Source organism: Panthera onca, chromosome B2 (assembly GCF_046562875.1).
Source record: "Panthera onca isolate mPanOnc1 chromosome B2, mPanOnc1 haplotype 2, whole genome shotgun sequence".
NCBI lineage: Eukaryota > Metazoa > Chordata > Mammalia > Carnivora > Felidae > Panthera > Panthera onca.
Window position 1 is genome coordinate 75,595,729 of NC_138343.1, and position 13,278 is coordinate 75,609,006.

Sequence of the window (13,278 nt, forward strand, 5' to 3'; positions counted from 1 at the left end):
TCAAAATAATGGTTGAAAATCTGAAGATATAAAGGGTTATACTTGAATATACAGCTAAACATATGGAGTCTGCTTTGAAATTTTCTTTCTATATTTGGGCATAAACTTTTTCAGAGGTATTTGAGCATAGTCTCTTTTTCTTTGACTTTCTGTTTATACACATCATAGTTGTAATCTCTTAGTGAAGGAAAACTTTTCCTCTTTTTAAACTTTGCCAATGAGACAGTGAAAGAGAACTACCATGATGCATAACTACATTTTTACACCTAGGCTGTTAAAACTAGTTAATATAGTTCAAGCAGATAATTTCAAAATCCTACCACTGTTTTCATTGAACCACGTTTCATCTTTAACTTTTCTCCCCCCACTGCTACTTAAATAACTTTTAACTGCAGTCAGATAACAACTTGGAAATTGAAATATTATATTCACACATCAAAAAAGGCATTTCTTCAAAAGGGCAAGTTTTAAGCATTCCAAATTAAAGAGAACAGGACTCTTTAAATTGAGAACTCTCATGAAGGCAAGAAATGTTACATACTCTTACAGCTTTCCTTTTACTATCATAGTCAAAGGAAGACACACAGAGAAATTATCTAAGCTTCTAGAGGGCAATGACCATGATGATGATGAATTTGGTTTTTACAGAACTCAGGCCAGAGCCTGGTGCAGGTGGGTGTTTTCCTAATAGAATTTGCCTGGTGGAATGAGCAGCCCAGTGGAAGTTGAATCCTCCTGCTCTCCATCTGTGGATGTCTGTCATTTGGGGACAATGACCAGCACTCTATTTTCTTAACCCAATACAGACAGAGAACGTGTTTGGATTGTATTGTGTGACATCCCCTTTTCTGTCGAAAAGGCCGGAGAGGGGAAGGAGGTGGGGTCCAGCTCTTTAAGGATGGGTCTAATGCGTTCAGCTGTTATCACACTTTGCTGATTGTAATCACTCGTTTTATGGCTTCTTTTCCAGCTGCTCCAAAAATTCATTGCAATGTCTTCTAGGTTTATTTTTAATATCCTGTAATTCAAAGATCTAAGAAAGAAGAGTTGAAATAGAAATCCATTGTCCCGATTCCCTCCCCATTTTTTCTCATGGGGACAAAGGGATTTAGGATTTGGACACATTCCTTAAAATCCTTTCTGAAGAAATGTGTTCTTTTCTGTAGGGAAGGAGCCAGGTTGGGGCACATTCACAGGCTTATTCAACTGAGGGAAGAGTTGGGAAAAGATCCTCATGTAAACATACAAAAGTGTCTATACATTTTAAAAATTAATTTCTTCAGAGCATTTATAATTAAAATATTTCCTTTTTGAGAGTGGTAGCAAAATAGCAGTACTCTGTTGGCATCTTAGCATTTCCAGATTCCTTAAGTGAAGTATTTTCTGTAAATTCTGCTGTTCTAGCCTTTAGCAAAGGTTAAAAGCATATCACTCCGTAAGCTGCAGAACGCTTTCATACTTAGTGGAAGTAAAAGACAGGAGTACCTCACATGTGCCGTCTCTGAAAATACCTTGACGTACGTCTTCGAATTGGCTTCTTTCAGGGACAGTGTAAGGTGTCAGTTTTCTCCTGTCAGTTTAATCCTCTGAAGTGCTGCATCTGAGAAATGACTCAGCTAGAATTACAGGTTGCCATTTCTACATTTTCACTGTGTGGCAATCCCTTCAGTCATTTTTAAGTTCTTTAAAAGCCTATATAAAGGGAAACAAAAGCAACAACAAAAAACCCCAAACCCCAAACCCCCAAACCTGCCTGTAAATTAGAAAGACCCAGTTTCTTGATTTCAGTGAGGGGTAGTTTTACTGTCCGTCCGCTGTCACCACAACTGTCAGCAAGATGCCTTAAACATCCTAACTGTCACTAGGGATCAGATAGTTCCTTAACTAATTGTTTGGATCAGCTAATCTACATCCATCATCTGCAAAGGGCGGGCAGTCCCAAGCATCCTGTAATTTAGATAAAACTGCTATCCTGGGTGTAAACACAATTGTTTGGGTGACCAAGGGTCAGTGGACCAAAAAGCCTACCTATGGGTGGAACAAGAGTGTGAACTGTGAACTGAGGCCTGGGTGAGCCTGCCAGCTTACAAGCCCAGACCACCTGCATGTATCTTACTTGAACCACTGCAAATCAGTGGAAGAGTCCATTTCATCGATCACAATATGCCAAGAATCTAAACAGAGCAGACAGCCAAGATCACTGACTGACCACATCAGCTCTTGTGTCTGCACTTACACGGACTTTGGGGGGACTCTTTATGACACAAATGTGCTGCTGTATTTCTGCTTTCTTACAAGCCTTTCTTGAGTTAAGCTTCCAAAAACATACAGTAAGCAGGAATATAGTGTAAATTATATATGTAATACACACATTTCATATTAGAACACAGCCTCCCTTCCCAGAACCGCTGCTTTAGTCAGCTCTCCAAAACAATTAATTAATTCATTATTTCAGACTCTGGAATTGTTTTCTTTGCAATCATCTGCTGATTTTTCCATTTCAAACTCATGTGAGCCAGGCAAGCAAGGTTTCATGTCTCAGAAATGCAAACCGTTTAAAGGAGCCATCACCTCACAATTAGTTCTTATAAGAAAGTGCTTTAAAAAGATCTAATGGATTGACATAAAATTTCGAAAATAAAGGCAACCCGGACTTTGTCCTCAGTTTACTGAACAGAAGTCAATAGAAAAAGAAAGACAAGAGCCATTTATTAAGATGCTTTAAGAAAAGGGGACCCAGGGAATAGGTTAAAATAGAAGTTTGGAAAACCCTCCACATTCTCTCCCTCATTCAGAGTTAGTACAGATCCTGTTAATTTTGCAGGAAAGAACCCTATAAATTTTGTCTAGCAGGTGCTTCCCTCACTTATTGGGATTTATTTTTGTAGTCTTACACCTGTCAATACTTTGTAGAACCAAGGTGCTATGGGACAAACTCTGGAGAAATAGTAAAATAAGAGCGACTACTAAATAATCAGAATAACCTGCATTTCTTGTGGCTTCCCCATTTCCCAGGCATTATTCGAAGCATTTTACATGAGTTAACTCATTTAGTCACCAAAACAACTCCATGACATAGGTACTCTCATTATTACCATTTTGTATGAAAGCTGATTCACAGAGAGGCGAATTAATTTGCACAGGATCACAGACTGTTCTAGTGCATTAGCACAGAAGAGGGAACACCCTGTTAGAGGAAACGGGCTTTGAAATGGGAATACAAGGCAAGCGGGAGAGTAGGGAGGGCTGGTTGTTCCGCGGAGGCAGATGGACAAGGAGCACAGATGCTGGAGACTTCTGTAAACCGGCACTGAGGAGAAGCAGGGGCCCGGGCCGGAGCAGAGGAGAGATGGGAGAAACAGAGCAGAGGCCCAGAGCCGGCCAGGGACTTGGGGGTTGGGAGGGGCAGCTGTCAGCAGTGACGAGCAGCCCACTGGAGCCTCTAGCGTCCAGCAACTTGATTTTGTCACTTTCACCTATCACACTGGCTCAAAGAACAAATCCGTAGACTGCTTTCTTTTCCTGACCCCAGCTGTGGCCATTTCTCAAGACTTTTCCTTTCTGATTACAAAAGTAGGTATGTATTTATTGTAGGAAATATGAAACACGTAAAGCACACACACACACACACACACACAAAGGAAAACAGACAATGGAAATATTTCTAATTCTGCTTCCCGGAGATGACCACTTTCAGCATATAGCATGTATAATGCCAAACTTTAATTAGAAAATGGACTGATAATGTACATAGGGCCTTGCAATTTTTTCTCCCTCACCATAGCTTAGCTTGTTATAGTAAATACGTTTCATGTCTTTATAAGTCACATTTTAGTGAATGCATCATGTTAATTTATTTAACAGATCTGCCATTGATGAGATTCTTTTCATTTTTTGCTATCCTATACAATGCTTCAATGGACATGCTTTCAGATTAATATTTTCCCCATTTGAGATAATTCATTATAATTTCATACAAACTAACATTAAATCAAAGTCTGTGCATATACATAAATGTACATGCACATATATTTTTAAACTATTTTTATACCTATTGCTAAGTCCCCTCCCTAGATTATACCACTCTATCCCTCTCACAGCATAAAATGAGAAAGCCATTTCCCCACACACCAAACCCCACAAGTGCAAGCATTCCTGTACTTCCAAACTTCTGATTTATAAGGTGGAGAGGAACAAAGCCATGCCTCAGAGCAAAAGTGGGTCACCCCTGCTTGCCACCAACAGATGGCGGTGACTGCCACTTGGATGGTGTCACTTGCATCTAGGAATGAATTAACTTAAAGCAGTCTTTCAGAAGTTAATCTGTAAAACTTGTTATCAATTTTATAAATAAAAGTGTTACGTTCTTGTTTAGATTTCCTTGGTTACTATGAAAACTGAACAGTTTTCATATTTTCATGTCTATTTCTTTTGTAAATTGTCACTTTTGCTCACTCTTTTTCTACTGCAGTGTTCATCTTCAGTGTCATTTAAAAATATGATTCCAGATTTTCATTTGCTTTTTGCTCTATAGTTTTCTTTTAATTGGACAAAGGAGAGATGTATACAAGTTTTAAATGTTTATATAGCCATTTCTTCTTTATACCTTATGATTAGTTTGTTGTTATGCTTACAAAGGCTCTCTTTACCTCAAGATCAGAAAAATATTCCTCTACATTGTCTTTCATTGTTTTTGTTTGTTTGTTCGTTTGTTTACATAATTAACTCTTTGCTATCTCTGGTATTTATTTCAGGGTATGGTATCAGGAGAAATTCAACATTATTTTTTCCAAAGAGCTAATCAACTGTTTCTGTACCATTTAAAAATAATCCCATCTTGGGGCGCCTGGGTGGCTCAGTTGGTTGGGCGTCCGACTTTGGCTCAGGTCATGATCTTGCGGTCCGTGAGTTCGAGCCCCGCATCGGGCTCTGTGCTCAGAGCCTGCAGCCTGTTTCAGATTCTGTGTCTCCCTGTCTCTCTGATCCTCCCCCATTCATGCTCTGTCTCCCTCTGTCTCAAAAATAAATAAACATAAAAAAAAAATAATCCCATCTTTATAGAATAATTAGAAATACTGATCTTAGTCTATAATAAAAATTTGTATCTGCTGGGATCCATTCCAGACCTTTCTATTCTATCCATTGGGATATATTTAATCACTAGAGCCACTCTGTTTCAGTAGTACTTATTAATGTATTGTAGTACTGGTTGACTTCGAACTTTTTTCTTTTTGTTTTTAGCCTTTTAAAGTACTTTATTGATTTTTTAAATCACTACATTAACACATGCTACTTACAACAAAAACTGCAGAGCATGGTGTATACATAAAGTTAATCATTTCCCCCTCCCTCTTCTAGACACACTCTCCTGTGAAAACAAGGCTTACAGTTTGGTGAATATATTTTTGCACTTTTATCTGTGTTCCTATGAGCAAATAATAATAATGATGATAATGTTCATCAAGTGCAAGGCACTGTTCTAAGTGCTCTTCGCGAATTTATATCATTTGCTACTTAAATCAAATGTATGAGGTAGATACTATCATTATCAATATACAGATGAGTAAACTGAGTCGCAGACAGTCTAAATAATTTGTACAAATCACATTGTAAGTGGGGGCACTAGGGTTCAAATACAAGCAGGCTAGTTTGAGAGGTGGAGTTCTGCCTTTCTCCGGCTTCTCCAGCATTCCTTCTGCTACTCCTTCTCTTCTTCTCTTCCTTCCTTTCCTCTATTAAGAGGGTTGCTTTGAAAGCTGTGGATCAGCTGTGCCTGATCCCCGTATCAGCCACATAATATTCAACAGCACAGTACCACATAATTGCTCTCCTTGTGATAGATACTCAGGTTTTTCTTACTTCAATGGCCACCACCCAACAATGCTATTATCATCTCTGTACAAAATTCTTTCATAGTGGTAATTTTATTTCTGGCCGATAGTTTTCGAAAAGTGACTTTGCACATATCGTAGGGTATATGTGGTTTTACTTTAATAGATACTACCAAATTAATTTTCACAGTGCTATACTACCCAATACTACCAGGTGCGCTGCTTTCCCACAAACCCCTTTTTTTTTTAAACGTTTATTTATTTTTGAGACACGGAGAGACAGAGCATGAATGGGGGAGGGTCAGAGAGACAGGGAGACACAGAATCTGAAACAGGCTCCAGGTTCTCAGCTGCCAGCACAGAGCCCGACGCGGGGCTCGAACTCACGGACCATGAGATCATGACCTGAGCCGAAGTCGGAGGCTTAACCGACTCAGCCACCCAGGCGCCCCTCCCCACAAACCCTTCTGTAGCTCCTTCTTGCTTACTGAAGTCCTCCACCCCAGTGCGGGGTTGGGGGGCAGTCATGCTCTCCTGCTCTCGTGTGGCCACAGCCCTGGCTCACACCCCACACTGCTATAACCACCACCACTCCCCATTCCCCAAAAGCACCACAACACAGCAGAATATACACCGCAGTAAACAATTTAAAGTTGAATAGAACGCATCTCATTTCTGGCCCTGCACCGGCCTTCCATGCTCTGCTGCCTCTACAATCCTCCCTCCACGTGGCCCCCTCTCCCCCCGGAGTCCTCTGCGCATCCAGCACCTCCCATCTCCTGAGTCTCCAGGGGACGACCCTCCAACTGAAGAATGATTTACCTTTCTCTCTGTTCATGGCTTTCCCTTCAGACAGACTCCACCCAAGGAATCTCCTTTCAAAAATCAAAACAGCAACAACATATATGGTCCATGGTTCCCTCCCTTTCCTTTTAAAGGAAGGATTGAGGGGCGCCTGGGTGGCTCAGTCGGTTAAGCGTCTGACTTCGGCTCAGGTCATGATCTCACGGTCAGTGAGTTGGAGCCCTACATCGGGTTCTGTGCTGACCGCTCAGAGCCTGGAGCCTGTTTCAGATTCTGTGTCTCCCTCTCTCTCTGACCCTCCCCCGTTCATGCTCTGTCTCTCTCTGTCTCAAAAATAAATAAACGTTAAAAAAATTAAAAAAAAATAAAGGAAGGATTGATTCTTTCTGAAGGGTCATTCTTATATACCTTCCAGCTCAAACTGCAATTAAAAAAAAAACACTTTTTCTTCTCATTATATTGTATATCATATATCATAGATATAGTATTACACAAGATTGCACTACAAGCTGGTGTGGACCGAGATCTGAAACGGGGTCTCCCACGCGCATCCAATTCTGTCTTCATTATCTCAGAATGTTGTGTTTACTCTGACTTGGGCTGATTGTCATCGTAACAAGATGATAACTAATCTAAGTTCTTCATTTATAATTTTAGAAAATAAATAGGTTTCATCTATCCTTTAAAAACAGCTGGCCATTTTGCTTTATTGATAAGGCCATTTTGCTTTATTTACTATATTGGGGTGGCTGGATGGCAGAGTGGGGATCGAGGGAGCTTCATTCTGCACAGACTGGCCTATTTGAATAGACTGTGCACATCCTTTAAGACGCAGGTCAGAGGTCCCTATTTCGAGGAAGTCTTTTATGCCTCTACTACATCAGCTGTTTGGCTCTCCGTGTTCTCATCTCACATGATTCCTTTTTAAATATTGGCCCCCACCACAAAATGTTAATTAATTTTTGCTTTCTTTCCCCCTCTCATCAGATTATAGCTACCTGAGGGCCAGGACATTTCTCAGTCACCTCTGAACCCTAGAACCTAGAATGTTCTTGGCATGTAATGAATACAAAAGTTTTTTGAGTAAATGGTGGGTGGATGGATGAATATCCATTTTTTTCCCTAAGCACCCCATGAAGTTAACTCTGAGATGATTAAAATGGACGACCTTATATGTTTATTACATCACATCAAAGAATAGAGGAGTATGTTAAAAGATGAGTGTACATACAGTTCGGTTTATGGCCCGGCCAGAGTCTGTCTTTCCTTTCCACGTCCTCTTACCCAAGAAACCCATTATGTTCATCCTCCACTCCCTGAGCTATAATATCCTAGTATCACTGGTTTCATACAGTAATATTCAGTGGAAACTTGTCAATGCTTTTATTTGTGAGGAGGTTTCTCTAAGGACTGCTTTAGGGGACTAAACCTTGAAAAAAATATTGGAAGTCTTGAAGGAAATCTTCACATGGGATGGCTTTTCTCTGCCGTGAAACACTAGGAAGTAAGTGGGCTTTAATTTCAACACTTCTGGTATCTTCAGCACTTCTAACATTTCTACGTACATCATCTTGTTAGCTCTCAGAAGCAGTGTTGCTTAGTGGGTGAGACTGTGATCCCAAAGCCAAACTGCTGGTTCAATGTTTAGTTCACTACGTTGGGAAAGGCATTTCATGCAAGATGCTAACTCACATAACCTCAGGAGATGCCATTCACATAGAATACAATGTCACATGATGCATGTAGAGCATTTTAGACAATTTAAACTTAGCAAGCAGAATTCATTAAATAAGCAAAGAATTGTCTTCCTGGCACCCCTATTAGTAGATGTTATTAACACCATCTCAAAGGCGGAGAAATTGTGGTCCAAGGAGATGAAATCGATAGTTCAGGATTAAATAGAAAGTCAGAAGCAGACTGCTGACTTCCCAATCTCTAGATTTCCAGGCTGTGGCATTTATTTCCACCTATACTATTAAAATTTTTTTTAATGTTTATTTATTTTTGAAAGAGAGAGAGAGAGAGGAGGGACAGAGAGAGAGAGAGAGAGAGAGAGACAGAATCCCAAGAGGCTCCAGGCTCTTAGCTGTCAGCACGGATCCCAATGCGGCACTTGAACCTACGAACCCTGAGATCACGATCTGAGCGGAAGTTGAACACTCAACTGACTGAGCCACCCAGATGCCCCTGGAAATGGCTTTTAATACTGAGGGTGGAACAGGAATTTTCAATGACCCACACCAAAACAAAACTAACCACTGCCACAGGAAAATACCTATTTGAGATTTGGGGGCTGGTAACTGCTATATTTAACAGTAAAGTTTTCTAGCCTCTGGTCTCTACACTTACCTTTTCCCAATATTTTGTTGAATCCTTGTGTCATTACTAATTATAAGTCCCTTGAAGACAGAGACTGTGCCTTATTCATCTTTGAATTCCACCAGGGCCTTACAATAGTGTTTCACATATAGTAGATACTCAATAAATGTTTGTTATATAAAACAAATATGAGCTTATTATCTAAGAAAAAATTCACAATTTCATTATTTTCTGCTTTCAGTTTGTGAGAACAGAAATCTGGAGTGGACATCTTTATAATAAGGCAGTGTTTAAAGGGCTAGCACGACAATTTCTTTATTCAGATAGTTCATGACCTATCTTATATGAATAAAGGAATTTTTAGTAGAGGTTCACGGAAAACTAAACCAGTTTTGAAGCTAATGCAAAATCCAGCTATCATCTTGAATAATGAGAAAATGTGCATTGTTTAATCACATTGTTTCCCCCCCTGGCCTAAGGGAGGAAAGCCTGGTAATTTGGGCAAAGGGGATGTGTACTCTTGCTAAAAAAAAATAATACGTCGTAATTGTTGATGAATGAACTCTTTGAATTCATGCTGCTAACAAAACCTACTATATTAAACTATCAAGAGAGGTAAAAATCACATTCATGTCTTAGAATAGCTAGGGTAAGAATGAGTTCTTATACATTCTCATCAACATTTTAATAAGTAAAATTAGCCTAAGTCAAGATCTATAAATCTACTAAAGCTACAACTTTTGTATTTATGAGACTATATTTTAACAGCTATATTTCAATAAGGCATTACTTTTGGCTAACTGATTTGTCTCATAGATAAAATCATCTGGTCCTAAAATAAATCTTACCTATGGAATTAAAAAATGCTTATCTTCTTTAATTAAGAATAGCATGTGTGCATTATAATGCCCAAGGACAACAGGATAGCTGCCTTTCTGAGTGCATTAATGGCTGCAAAGATTTGCACATTTCTTCTTTTTACAGTCAATGTGCTTCCCATGCAACCCGGCAGATATCCTCTCCTGGCAGTCATTGCTTCTTGCAATTTCTCTTTAATGTTAAGTCCTACAAGCTGTTGGGAATAAATAATCATGCCTATTTCTTGGCATGAAAATGTCCATTCATTCACCAAATATTCAATTTCACTTCCACCATTAGCAGACTTTCTTTGTGAGTAAAAAGGTAGCTTCCAGTGTCTCCTCAACTTCAGCTGCATCCCAGCTGTGTTTATTAAACAGAGATTTCACATTGTCTGCCCTTTTGTTCTCTGTTCCATCGTTTTCTCCATCTGGATCCCCTCCCCCCCATATCCTAGTGAATATATCCATATTTTTACTGACAGTAGGATTTTTTTTTTGATATCTTTCCCTGATGATAGCAGTTAACATTCCTTTAAAAGCTTACGTTTCACCTCTGTTCCCCTGTTCACATTTCAACTACGTGAAATTGGGTGATTTGAAACAATTTTAGCAGCTTCTCACTCAAATATAATCCCTTACGACTTGTGATGGTTTTGAATTCTTGGCAACCATTTTCTATGCCACTTAGAGTCTCTCTAAAGGAAGGATTGTTAAGAATTACAAGCACAGAGGCAGTGCCTTAAAGAACAAAGAAGACACATTTTTATTTCAAGAAAAATAAAATGGAATTTCACAGTCACTTGCCCACATTTTCCTACTTCCCCAGGTTGAAATAGAATGTGGGCAGAGAAAACACACCCCAGTGTTAGGGGTGAAATGGAGCCCACAAACTTTCTTGTGTTGAGCGCTTCTTTTCTTACAAGTGCAAAGATATTAACCTCCAAAAGTTTCTGCCACTAGTCATAATGTTTGCAATTCTACTTTCTTTTAAACTTGCCCAATTAAGAGAATATATCAAATATTCTTTCTCTTTGTGTAATGGTTTGATCATGGTTCCAATAATAATGTATTTGGAAATAATAACTTTGATCCAAGTTAATGATTTGAACAGAAGCACCACTCTAATTGGTACTATGAGAGGTGACCTATTTTGAGAAAAGGCAACAAGAGATAGAAGAACAACAGGCAAAAGAGGAATTCGGGGAGGGGAGGAAATGCTCTGTAGGTGGAAAGCCTGTTTGGACATACTTCTTTGGCTTGAGTTTAGAATTCTGACATATTTCAAAGTTCACTCTCATCTGTAAGCACTTGCCCTTGCTGGCAAAGGCTCTCCCCGCTTCCCCTATGCCTGCCTTTTAGGGGAGGGGACATGCCCAGTAGAATAGAAGTAGTAGTAGCCTGTAGAGTTGTTAATGGAACTATTATAGGGAGATCAGAGAACCAGGGATGAAGAGGAAGAAAAACAGCTTCCTTGATTAGAGAGATTCCTTAATAAGTGAAGCCCTGTGGGACCCTTTCATGGATTTCTATTTGTTCACCTTTTTTTGTGCCATATCATTTGTATCTATTAGTCTCAATTTCCTCATTTGTAAAATGTATATATTTGATCAGGAAATCTCTAAACTATTCAGTGTTTACATTTCTGAAAAATCCGTTTTTAGAACTCTGTTATCACGTGAATGGTTGGCTCCTATTTACCAAGAAAAGTTCTAATTACCTTCTTTTTTTTTTTGTTAAATATAAGTTATCATCAAATTGGCTAACATACAGTGTGTAAAGTGTGCTCTTGATTTTTGGGGTAGATTCCTGTGGTTCATCGCTTACATACAACACCCAGTGCTCATCCCAACAAGTGCTCGCCTCAGTGTCCATCACCCATTTTCCCCTCTCCCCCACAACCCCCATCCACCCTCAGTTTGTTCTCTGTATTTAAGAGTCTCTTATGGTTTGCCTCCTCCCTCTTTGTTTGTAACTGTTTTTCCCTCTTCCTTCCCCACGGTCTTTTGTTAAGTTTCTCAAGATCCACATATGGGTGAAAACATATGATATCTGTCCTTCTCTGACTGACTTATTTCAGTCAGCATAATACCTTCCAGTTCCATCCACATTGCTGCAAATGGCATGATTTCATTCTTTCTCATTGCCAAGTAGTATTCCATTGTATATATAAACCACATCTTCTTTATCCATTCATCAGTTGATGGACATTTAGGCTCTTTCCATAATTTGGCTATTGTTGAAAGTACTGCTATAAACATTAGGGTACATGTGCCCCTATGAATCAGCACTCCTGTATCCCTTGGATAAATTCCTAGTAGTGCTATTGCGGGGTCATTGGGTAGTTCTATTTTTAATTTTTTGAGGAACCTCCACACTGTTTTCCAGAGTGGCTATACCAGTTTGCAGTTTTTTTGAAAGGAATAACTCCTGAATGCCGGCTTTCCAAAATATTGACAGAACAATCTGTAGATAAAGGAAAGCTGAGCTTACTGATAGCACTACCTCAACAGTCTCACTAGCATCTCAGAAGTATAAGGGCAAAGCTGAGATTTTTATAGACATTTTGAAGTCTGGTTTAGTATGGGAAGTGGAACTTGGTTATGGTTGGGTAAGGATCGTAATATAAGTTGGGTGGACACAGCAAGGCAAGGATTTTGAGCCAAGGGGTTCAAAGTGTCAATTTGGGGGCACCTGGGTGGCTCAGTAGGTTGAGTGTCTGACTCTTGATTTCAGCACAGGACATGATCCCAGGGTTATGGGATTGAGTCCTGCACTGGGCTCCATGCTGAGCACGGAGTCTGCTTAAGATTCTCTCTCTTTCTGCCTCTGCCCCCTCCCCTGTTCCTGCTTTCTCTCTCTCTGAAAGTTAAAAAAAAGTGTCAATTTGCCATAGTCTTCTCAAGGTTCCTCACTGGAGCTGCCAACATAGGCTCATGATCCAATCCCTACCTCTCTCTTAATGGAAACCAGGCCACCTGGCATATATTACATTTGAATTCTTTCTCCATCAAAAAGATCATCTTAACTTCTTTCTTCTTTCTTCACTCCTTTCTTAGAGAACAATGCATTCTAATTCTTAAAAATCTATCTATAGCTTGGTATATTCCATCTACCTCCTCATAGCCATTTGCCTATTATCTTCTCTTTCTTTCATGTTAACCTTCTCATTCCTCATGATTCCTTTCCTTTGGGCTAAAGACATGATGATGTATCCTTTAGTATAAAATAACATCTACTGGGTGTGTGGGTGTCAAGCCAAGGTCTTCTTCTGTTCTTTCTCTTCTGCCTGTGTCTTCATCTCTTGCTTCCTTGACAATTGCTGACCAGCCTTTTTAAAAAGAAAAGCTCTCGGGGCGACTGGGTGGCTCAGTCAGTTGAGCGTCTGACTTCAGCTCAGGTCATGATCTCGCAGTCCGTGAGTTCGAGCCCCGCGTCGGGGTCTGGGCTGATGGCTCAGAGCCTGG